Below are 11827 nucleotides of genomic sequence, written 5' to 3' on the forward strand. Positions count from 1 at the left end.
CATGTTAAAAATGACTCAAAAGTGCCGTAATAAGGTTGTGGATCTGTTTGTCAGACTGTTGTAACCTATCTGTTGTCACTGCTCAGAGGTAATTATAGATTTTACAGAGAAGCTGCTGTACACGACGCACTCTGGGCCATAATATCAAGCCTGGGCGACAAAATTATCGCCACTTTATCGGAAGGAAAGTGTCGCTAAAGTGGCGATAATGGGTTTGAAATATGCTCTATGGAATTCCAATCGAAGCTCATGTTAGATGTCCTTCACATCTAACATGAGCTTCGATTGGAATTCCGTAGAGCATATTATCAAACCCATTATTGCCACTTTAGCGGCACTTTGCTGCCGATAAAGTGGCGATCATTTTGTTGCCAAGGCTTGATAATATGGCCCTCTCTCCTTTCACATATAAAGGTTATACTACAGTTTTACGAGTGCAGTGTACCTGGTACATTTCACTTGGTATAGTGCCGCGTTCAAGTGGTGTCTCTATGGAAGTGCCTACTGCGTTACTGACACCCGTTATGCCGACTTATTTCTAATGCATTTCTATGAAGAATTTGTGGATCTAGGCCTCTGTGCCAACCATTGTATAAACCTTGCGGCCAAACACATAAGAAAGAAGAGTTCACAACTTCTATTGAACAATTCTTCTACACGTCCAAGCAGACAGCAGTGTCTATAAGTTTAAGAGAGGAAGAGAAATGTTGTTACAGAGAGTGAGAGAGAAAAAGAGAGAGAAAACAACATTAAAACTGTGTCGCAGAGTCTGGAGTTGAGATTTTTTTTTGAAAAGTTAGACGTAGATTTACTAGCTCCTTGCATCACTTTACCCATGTTAAAAGTGACTCAAAAGTGGCGTAATAAGGTTGTGGATCTGTTTGTCAGACTGTTGTAACCTATCTGTTGTCACTGCTCGGAGGTAATTATAGATTTTACAGAGAAGCTGCTGTACACTACGCACTCTCGGCCATAATATCAAGCCTGGGCGACAAAATTATCGCCACTTTATCGGAAAGAAAGTGTCGCTAAAGTGGAGTTAATGGGTTTGATAATATGCTCTATAGAATTCCAATCGAAGCTCATGTTAGATGTCCTTCACATCTAACATGTGCTTCGATTGGAATTCAATAGAGCATATTATCAAACCCATTATCGCCACTTTAGCGGCACTTTGCTGCCGATAAAATGGCGATAATTTTGTTGCCAAGGCTTGATAATATGGCCCTCTCTCATTTCACAAATAAAGGTTACACTACAGTTTTGCGAGTGCAGTGTACCTGGTACATTTCACTTGTTATAGTGCCGCGTTCATGTGGTGTCTATATGGAAGTGCCTACTGCGTTACTGACGCACGTTATGCCGACTTATTTCTAATGCATTGCTATGAAGGATTTGTAGATCTAGGCCTCTGTGCTTACCGTTGTATAAGCCTTGTGGCCAAACACATAAGAAAGTGGAGTTCACAACTTGATTTGAACAAATCTTCTACACGTCCAAGCAGACAGCAGTGTCTATAAGTTTAAGAGAGAAAGAGAAATGATGTCACAGAGAGTGAGAGAGAGAGAAAGAGAGAAAACAACATTAAAACTGTGTGGTAGGGTCTGGAGTTGAGATTTTTTCTTGAAATGTCAGACGTAGATTTACTAGCTCCTTGCATCACTTTACCCATGTTAAAAGTGACTCAAAAGTGGCGTAATAAGGTTGTGGATCTGTTTGTCAGACTGTTGTAACCTATCTGTTGTCACTGCTCGGAGGTAATTATAGATTTTACAGAGAAGCTGCTGTACAATATGCACTCTGGTCCATAATATCAAGCCTAGGCGACAAAATTATCGCCACTTTATCGGCAGGAAAGTTTCGCTAAAGTGGCGATAATGGGTTTGATAATATGCTCTATGGAATTCCAATCGAAGCTCATGTTAGATGTCCTTCACATCTAACATGAGCTTCGATTGGAATTGCATAGAGCATTTTATCAAACCCATTATCGTCACTTTAGCGGTACTTTGCTGCAGATAAAGTGGCGATAATTTTGTCGCCAATGCTTGATAATATGGCCCTCTCTCGTTTCACAAATAAAGCTAACACTACAGTTTTACGAGTTGCAGTACAACTGGTACATTTCAGTTGTTATAGTGTGGCGTTCAAGTGGTGTCTATATGGAAGTACATACTGCGTTACTAACGCCCGTTATGCCGACTTATTTCTAATGCATTGCTATGAAGGCTTTGTAGATCTAGGCTGCTGTGCTTACCTTGTATAAACAGTGCGGCCACCGGAGTTCACCACTCGACTTGAACTTTGCTTCTATACGTCAAAGTATATTCAATACGTTGGAGACAATTCCATTGCTGTTGCTCGATAGGCCGTGGTTGCTTATGAACGATGTTTGGTGAAGGAAACAAAAGGATATTTTGATTAGTCATTGTAAACTGAGTTGCGTAACTACTATCAAAAGTGAATTTTAATGTGGGTTCTTAATATTCCGTAGTTAGACTGTTGCAGCTTCAGCAAACAAAGGAAGATCAATAACTTAATACAGGCCTGGGACGGCCTCGTGACGCAAAAAAAAAATACTATCATGGACGCACAATTAATAATAATAGAGGCCTAAGCACGTGGCGTAGTACAGAAATACGACACAGAAATGTATGCACGCACAATTTTTAAAATTAGAGTTGTATAGGACCTTGTGACTTATAAAGAAATATTTCAATTATGTAAGCACAATTTAAAACCATTGAGGGGTAGGAAAGCCATATGAAGGAGAAAAAAATAGCATTATGCATATACAATTTACAGTGGAGGCTGATGTTGTGACGTCTTCTCTTACCTTTGCTTCTGTCATCTTTTGTCGTGTCTTCAAAGGCTGCAGTTTCGCTGAGTCTGGGGTGTTTTCAACAGCCTGTCTGTCACCGCAGCACAGGCAGGCAAAAGAGAGCATGCTCACGTCAATCCCCGCATTATATGGGAACCGCGGGGGCTGACCAAACCAAGCCCAGGTCCGTCATTGGTAGCGTTTTCGCGGTCTGCAAGAATGATGGCCCTGGGGGACATCCCATTGGGTAATGTATTGGTTTCCAAGCTTAGTGATAGCAAGCATGTTAGGTGGTGGCATATGGGTAGTGTGGGCGGGCGTGCACCGCGTATGTGCAAGTATGAGTGTGTGCACTAACAATTAACAACAGAGAGAGATGGGGGCGGTGTTATAATGTGTGCAGAGGCAGGCCCAGAATCGGATCTGCAATGAGTGACCACTTCTAATCATTCTCCTTAGAGCGCCCTGAGCTCTGATTTGTCACTGAGAGGGTGATCGCACCATAGTTTGTTCTGCTTATCATACTCAGCGTGTACCCGCGCATACGGTACGAATATGCTTTGACGTTACGCGTCACATTAAAGCTTCCGTGTGACGTCATGTATGGCGTTATGTACGCAAAAGGGGGCAATGTTCCTACTTGGTTTAAAACATTTATTTATGTATTTAATTTACATACTAAGGGCAGACATTTGGGATACCTATGAATTTTTTTTTAATACTTGTAATAATCATATATTACTTTTAAAAACAATTACACAAAACGCGGTAGAACATCATGAGTTCTGGTATCGAAATAGCTGCGTAAGCGCATCATAAGCATACGCAAGGGCATGTGACTTTAAAAGTAGAGATTTGATTGGTTCATAACTTTTCCTATTGCGACTGTTGAAAGTTCCGTCCCATTATCATTATTCGACTTTGAGTTTCTAAGAAGAAGCATTTCTTCTGAGAATCTTCTCAAATAGAAGGAAGATCACAATAATAAGAGCAATGGAGTCATCTTCCAGCAGTTCTTCAGAGGGAGGTTTAATTCCTGAAGAACGTCCAAAGAAGAGGAAAGAAGCTTTAATTTGGAAGTTTTTTACTTTTCCAGAAGGACAAAAAAAGGTTAATGCTCCAAAAGTAACCTGTGAAATCTGCCAAACAACTCTTTCAAGGGGTGATCCATCTAAAAAATACTCCTTTGGCACAGCAAATATGGTGCGACACGTGAAGAACTTGCACCCCAAAAGTTTGCTCGAGCTGCAAGACGGAGGTTGCACGAGAATCCACCTGCTGCCACACCAAGCACATCAACTGCGGTAACAGCATTTTCAGCAAGCAGTCCACACCCACATATTGATTCTGACTTTGCTAAAGTTAAAATTCTATGCATTTATTGCAATAAACTTTTGTGTTATGGGGAACAGTCTATAGACCTGATGAAACGCAGGATGCAGGATCATTGCTGTCCTCGACATTAGTTGTTTTTTTTTCATTCTTTTGTTCCGCTTGGAATTTGTTGAGAAAACCCAAAAAAAACAAAAAAACAAAAAAAAACATTTCTTTTTGGAACTACCTTCACTGGTCAAAGAAAGAACTATATTTCTATGTTAGTTTGTAAAAGTTTGTCAGAATGAATGTGTAGTTCATAAATGAATGAATGAATATCTTACTAGTGTATGGAGAATGTGAAAGTGCAGAACTATAAGGAAGTGCTACAGCATAAATCTATAAGGTGTTTATCTATAGTATACTGTAGTATGTCCGAAGCACTTGAATGTAACAAATGTACATAAATATGTTACAAGTCTATGCTTCAATTTGCGCTGCTGGTGAAACTGCCTGGGTGAATTTGTATGTGTTAGGGGCGGATTTACAATCCCCTTGTGCCTCTTTTACACAGCCGTTGCGTCACTTTTATGACACAGCGGTGGTGCAGAAGATGTGCCATGGTGTGTGCTACTAACAATGTGACGCATCTGGAGGGTGTATTACATTGTAAAGCGCTGCGCCAGAGGAGGCTTTCTTGTGCAGAAGGGGGTGCAGCAACGCCTCCTAAAAGTGAGGGCGTGAAATGTATAACATTTCATTCAGTCACTTTTGAGCTTATGGTGTGTCAAAACCTTGCACATGCTTGAAGCAGGTGTAAGGATTGATACAGCATTGTGAGCATAGGGCCCCAAGAGCATTGGTGGAGCTGTGTTATACTTGCAACCGACGTCAAGCAATTATTAATCCAAAAATTCCTTTGCAATTTAGTTTTGTTATTATTTTATAAGAATATGAAATATAATCTAAAAAATAAAATAAATATAAATATTTATATTAAAAATATAAGAAATTAGTATAAAAAGAAAGACATAATAATTAATACCTTTATAAAATTTTCATTTACAAAACCTTTGAAATTCACTGGAAAAACCATAGGTTTCACACACGTTATAATTAGAAATTAGCATTTAAAAAACCTTGCAAATTCATTGAAAAAAACCTAGGTTTCACACGTTATAGTTAGGAATTAGCATTTAAAAAAGCTTAGAAATTCATTGAAAAAACCATAGGTTTCACACGTTATAGTTAGCTAAACATTTCTCTCATACAAACCTTTGAAATTCCTCCGTTATAGTTAGCTCAGCTAACTATAACTTGCGCGCCCGCAATGCACTGCTGATGACGTCACATATTACATCACTCATGACATGGTCAGTGACATCATTCATGACATCACTGATGACATCTTAAATGACATCCCTGATGACATCACTGATGAAATCATCCATGTGGCAGACCTCCTCTCACTGTAATATAGCCTTTGATACACACGATCAAAAATAGAAACTAAAATGTTCAAAAAAATAGAGATACCAATTCCAGTTAGAATAACCTATTCAGTAATTCCAAAATCTACATACACATCCACTCATTCACCAACAATTCTATATAGTCACTCATACATGTACTCACTTATCATATGTACTCATACACCTATACATCCTGTTATACACCGACACTCATCTATAGTTACTCACACACATACTCACACATGCAAATAAACTATCAAATATCCATTTCCTTGCATATACAGCTATACACCCACCACTACACTAACTTCTACAGATTCGTACACATACTTACTCTCTTAAACAATCACTTATAGAAGCTCATACTTATTTATACAGGAAGTCTTAGAATCTCTCGCTCTGACATATACTCACTTATATACATCAATACTCATATACTAGTTTAAAACATATGTAGTTACTCATAAAGATACTATTGAGACAGTCATTCACTCACTAACACAACCATACACACACTCATCCACCCATACAGTCCTGCACACATGCTGTCTTCAAAACACATACAAACAGTGAGTCAGTCATTCATGCATCTGTGCGCTATGTAATACTCCCCACCGAACCATACAGACACTCATTTTGGTACTCAAAAAGCAACTAATAACCCATATACACACTGATGTAGCTACACACCAACCCATGCAGCCACTTATATACAAAGTGAGACACTGATACAGATATTTAAATAATTAAAGATTACTCGCTAATACACCTATTCACTTAATTATACTTAATAAGTCAGTTATACAATCAATTTTACAAAAAAAACCATCCATTTAGATACTTATTTACCCATTTATTCTTCCATCAACGTTTAGATATACATATATAAAAAATATTTCTTTTTCAGAAAGACATACATTCGCTGGATGATGTCATGAGTGATGTCATCAGGGATGTCATTTGAGATGTCATCAGTGATGTCATGAGTGATGTCACTGACCATATCATGAGTGATGTAATATGTGACGTCATCAGCAGTGCATTGCGGGCGCGCAAGTTATAGTTAGCTGAGCTAACTATAACGGAGGAATTTCAAAGGTTTTGTATGAGAGAAATGTTTAGCTAACTATAACATGTGAAACCTATGGTTTTTTCAATGATTTTCAAAGCTTTTTTCAATGCTAATTCCTAACTATAACGTGTGTGAAACCTATGGTTTTTTCAATGAATTTGCAAGGTTTTTTAAATCCTAATTTCTAACTATAACGTGTATGAAACCTATGGTTTTTTCAGTGAATATATTTATATATATCCCTCCAAGTGCCCCGATACTTCAGAGACGGCACACCATGAGGAAGTCGATTACAAATCTTTTATTCAAATAAAGCCACGCATTGCAGCTGTTCATAAAGAAGTACTGATGCGTTTCGCAGCTCACCCTGCTTCTTCACAGGGTGGCCAACATCGAGTGACGAAAATATATATATATAGTAGCTGCAGCCCAAAAATTGGGGGGTGGGGGGGTTTAAAAAAAGAACACTTTACTGTAGAAGTCCCTGAAGCACAAGAGGACTTCTTTGTGTGTGGATGTGCTCCCTGTGAAAGCTTTACCTTGCTGATGAACCTAACTAGGTGAAACTGGCCCTGGGTTGCTTGTGTTCCGTTTCAGGGAGGACTTGACAGTTTGGGCAGGGCTGTTCTCAATGACGCAGGTTCAAGACTAGTTTGCATAAGGTTGGGACCAAACTGAAGTGGCTTGTTGTGCAGAATAATGATGACCTGGGATGAAGCCCTGCACAATTACCAGTGGCTGCAATTAATTCAAGCATTCCATCCATCACTTTATTGTATGCTTTCTTGAGAAAGGGCAGTATGCTGTAAGTGATAGTGAAATCAGCCAGTGCTTGAGGTGTGCTAAGCCATTGTCCGATGATGCATACTTTAGTAGCTGACAAACAACAGTGAATGACATAACAACAGACTAATGGACGAAGTCTGGCCGAAAACTCCTATAAGTACCTTTGTTATACGCATATCTGTAGAAAAATCAAAAGGCCTTAGCTAACCCCAGAGCTAAAAACCCAATTGGTTTGCCATTGGCTAACAGCCACTTGCCTTTGCTAATGCTTATTTGCAATATTTTTGTGAAACTTTGTTATAGACTGACAAAGAAGCTTGCATAGACAGATAAACAGATGCTTGCACGTACCAACAGGCTTGCGCAGAACAGGCGGACAAAGAGGCTTGCACAGGCAGACAGAAAGAGAGACTTAGCAGACAGACAGAGGCTTGCACAGAAAGACAAACAAACAGTCATAGAGGTTTCCACAGGCAGACAGGCTTGCACAGACAGACAGATACTTGCACAAACAGAGAGAGGCTTGCATAGACAGAAGCGTTGCACACGACAGACAGAGAGACTTGCATAAACAGACAGAATTGCCAGATAGAGATGCAAAGAGAGATAGGGTTGCAAAGGTGAATGCACAGGCAGTCAGATAAATGGATGGTGTTGCAAAGGTAGATGGACAGACAGGCCGAGTTGCAAAGTGAGATGGACAGACATATGGATTTGCTAGGGTAGATAGATAAAATGGGAAAAGTGGCAGAGTTAAAATTAATAATGTAATAGTTAAAAGTTCATATAAGGAGGGCATACAGGAACACTGAAAGCACACTAGAGAACCAGACCACACAAACAGCACACATGGACTAAATTGGTTTGCAAAATATAACTTGCCCTCAATTAAAATGCATACCAGAATAACATAGGGGTGCAGTTAAAAATGCACTTCATTGTGTACACACTAAAAACAAGCATTTGCAATGCAATAGGTTTTTTATTTTTTAGAGTTATAGCTGTTGGCGTTATAAATGGTAATGTTTTATACATGTATGTATGTGTTGTGGAATTAAGTGTGTTTTGTATTTGTTAGTTGTGTATTGTATTTGTGTAGTGAAATTATGTGGGAGGTTGGCTAGTGGAAAAGGATTATGTGATTAATAGATAAGGTAGATGAAGAAAGAATGAGTGGCAAAATTGAAGTAAGAGATGACAGAAGGAAGGTGCAGGTAGACTAAGCAAGAAAGTAAACTGAATGTAATTAATAAAGAAGAATGTATCCTTGTTTTTTTTAAATGCGGAGACAGGATGGAGACGTATGTAATGCGCAGACTGGATGGAGACGTCTGGTGATTTGGTAAGATGTGTAAAGTAGGTCAGCTAGGTGAATGAATAGGGAGAACCTCTTCCCGGTTGACTGACTGCACGCACAGCTCTCATCTGTTCTCGCCCCAGAGGTCGCATTGGACGCATCGGACGCATCAGACGCGTCGGACGCCTGACGTTTCACGTCCAAGTACACTCGCACTCGTGCATGCGTGCACCTGCTGAAACCGCACCCGCTGAACGCCGAACGTACGGAAGCCCGAGGTATCCAGCTGGAGGCATAGGCCGCGAACTGCAGCCGAGGTCCGAGTGGTGGCCGCCGCCGCTGTAGCGGTATTTGGAGATCAGCTGTGAAGCCTGAAGCCTGGCACCGGTGAAAGTCCAAAAAACGCGGGCTCCAAGGTGTGCGGCTAGCAGCAGCAGAACCAGAGTTGGCGGCAGCACCTCGTCAACGGGACTTCAGCTAGGGGCTAGAAGAGCGAAGGGTGCAGCGGCAACCGTGGAATAGAGGTAAGTGAGGAGCAGCTGGCTTTGCATAAAGTTTAAACTGTGGAAGGGATGTTTTTGAAATAACTAAGGACATCAAATCTAACCTAAAAGCGACTGTTGCAGATACAAGACATTGAGTTGTTAAAAGGGGCTCTGGAAGCCCTGTGGAGGATTGTAAATAGGAGGAAGTATTCTAATAAGATATAGGACTGGAGACCTGAGGGCGAGTGACGAAGAAAGTGATTAAAAAATGGAACCTGCCAAAGCAAAAGCCCGTAAAGGTTTAAAAAATGGGGAAACAAATGAGACAAACGCTCTGGCGGCAGGCGAATGAACAAAATTTGTATTTAAAAAAAGGCGCAAAGTGAACCAACCGGAAGGAAAAAACAAGCAACAAGAAATACACAATCCCTGATGCTAACACCGCAGTTAGCAAAATCAAAGACAACAAAAAGTTGCTCATCAGTGTCAAATTGAATGAAAGATTTTTTGGGATGACATTTCAAGGGGAAGGACATGACGGATAAGGAGTCAAGCGCCATGGCATACCCAACCTTGGAGTCCTTAAGCCAGTCGGACTTAGTCTCTCCAAATCAGAGCATCTTTAATATCTCTGGGGTATCTTTGAACCCACAGTTGTCGTCTTCACCAAGAATGTTCCAGCGGTCACTTGAGCACGAAATTGAGGATGAAGGATGAAGATGAAATGCCAAGTAGCAAGGAACTGAGTATAAAAGGCAGTAATGGAACAACTGCCCAAACCAATGAGAATGCTGGCACAGAGTGCTCTTTTGGTACAGGGAGTGAATTGATGTGCTCTCCATTGCAGGGGCTGGAGGTCACAGGAACCTCGAGTGCATCTATGCTTGAGGTTATGTGGATCCTCCAAAAAAGCTTGCAAGGCCTGTTAGAGGTATCTGTATTGAGTAATGAATTCTTAAAAACACAAGGGGAGCAGTTTAAAGCAATGTTAGGAGAGTTGACACAAATTAACGGGTTAATTCCGGCATTAGTTAGACCGGTTAGTGAAGATCAGGACGGGCTAGGTAGTAAAGAGGAAGTTGTGTTAAGGGCTCCCAACTCACAGAAAGAGGAACCAAGTGTTTATATATCCCGACAGCCAATGATTATAAGGAACTGGGGTGAAAGGAGATATTAAATGAAGGGCTTCCCGTGGTCTGGCGGGAGGAGGTCACCCCTAGAAATAGACAACCTATAAGACAACCTGTAAGGAAGGTGAGAAGAGGAAAAGGAGTAAGGAATGAACATGAAGCCCCAGTAAGGAAAGTGGCGCAAAGGTCAAAGGAGAATAAGGTAAAGCCCCTAGCTGAACAAGAAGGATACTGGAATCAGCTAGATAGATCAAAGAATAGCAAAAGCAATCTGATGATAACTCAGAGAGTGAAGGAGGGGAAAGTCACAGAAAAGAGTATAATCGCACAACCGGGACCTAGAAGTCCTAGCTGTAGTAAGGCCCTTATGAAAAAAGATAAAGGGGATATACCAACCAAGAGAATGTTATGTTATGTAAATGTTTTGCGATTTATATAGCGCACGTATCACCCGAAGGCATCAAGGCGCTTGCCTTGGGAACCCGTCCTGGCTTTTTCCCTGTGGGATAACCCATACTGGGCATCCCCAAGGTGAAAGCCAGGCATCCCGCAGCGGGGTGGGCCGCTGTAGTGGAGATTAAGCAAGCTATTGCCCAGAGTTGCAGCGTGGGACCCCATGATTAGAATAGGCACCGAGGCAAGAATTGTCGAGTCAGTGGACATTTTGGGCTCAGTACCCTGCCGCGTCGGGAATTGAACCCTGGTTCCGGGCTAGACCTCTGCATCAGGGTCTGCCGCTCTAATCAGTGAGCCACACTCCTCCAGAAGGGTAGCTGGATTAATGGGGGGCTCCCATGGTGTAAGGCACGAATGTTCCTCTGACCTATTGGTTTTCCTAGAACCTTCCGGCCAGAGTAAAGGCGCGAAAAAAGCTAGGAAATTAAACCCACTAAATCGATTACAATTTCTATTCTCCCTGTCAAAATGTGTAAGCCTCTGCAGCATTGGCACAGAGGACCTTAGAGAAGTAGGGTTTGTCACAAGTAGTAAAGGGGGTGAAGTAACCAAGGTTCTTTTCTACTCTGTCTTGGTGAAATCCGCAGTGGAAAAAGCTAAAAATGAGCTGCAAAAGGAGGGGATTAGATTGGTAAGAAGGGAGGCAGGGGGCAGTACTTCCTTATGAACCATGCTGGTCTAGGGTTACGGCAGATAAGATTAATCAACTCATGTTGGAATAAGAAGAAGGAGCTTGCGATAACCATAACTGATAACGAAACTGCAAGATACGAAAGAGATATACTTGCTGGAAACAAGATTAATGTCCTAGCATCCCCAGAATTTGTGGAGTACGGAGAGGAGGGGTACCTAAGGGAAATCGACTAGGAGCATGGGTTGCCACACAGCCTATCAATCCTATCATGGAATATAAACGGCTACAAGAAAATATCGATTCAAGAGAATTTTGATAAATTCATTCGGAGTAACGTTATTGTGTGCCTGCAGGAGACCA

Source organism: Lissotriton helveticus, chromosome 3_2, assembly GCF_964261635.1.
Source record: "Lissotriton helveticus chromosome 3_2, aLisHel1.1, whole genome shotgun sequence".
Taxonomy (NCBI): domain Eukaryota; kingdom Metazoa; phylum Chordata; class Amphibia; order Caudata; family Salamandridae; genus Lissotriton; species Lissotriton helveticus.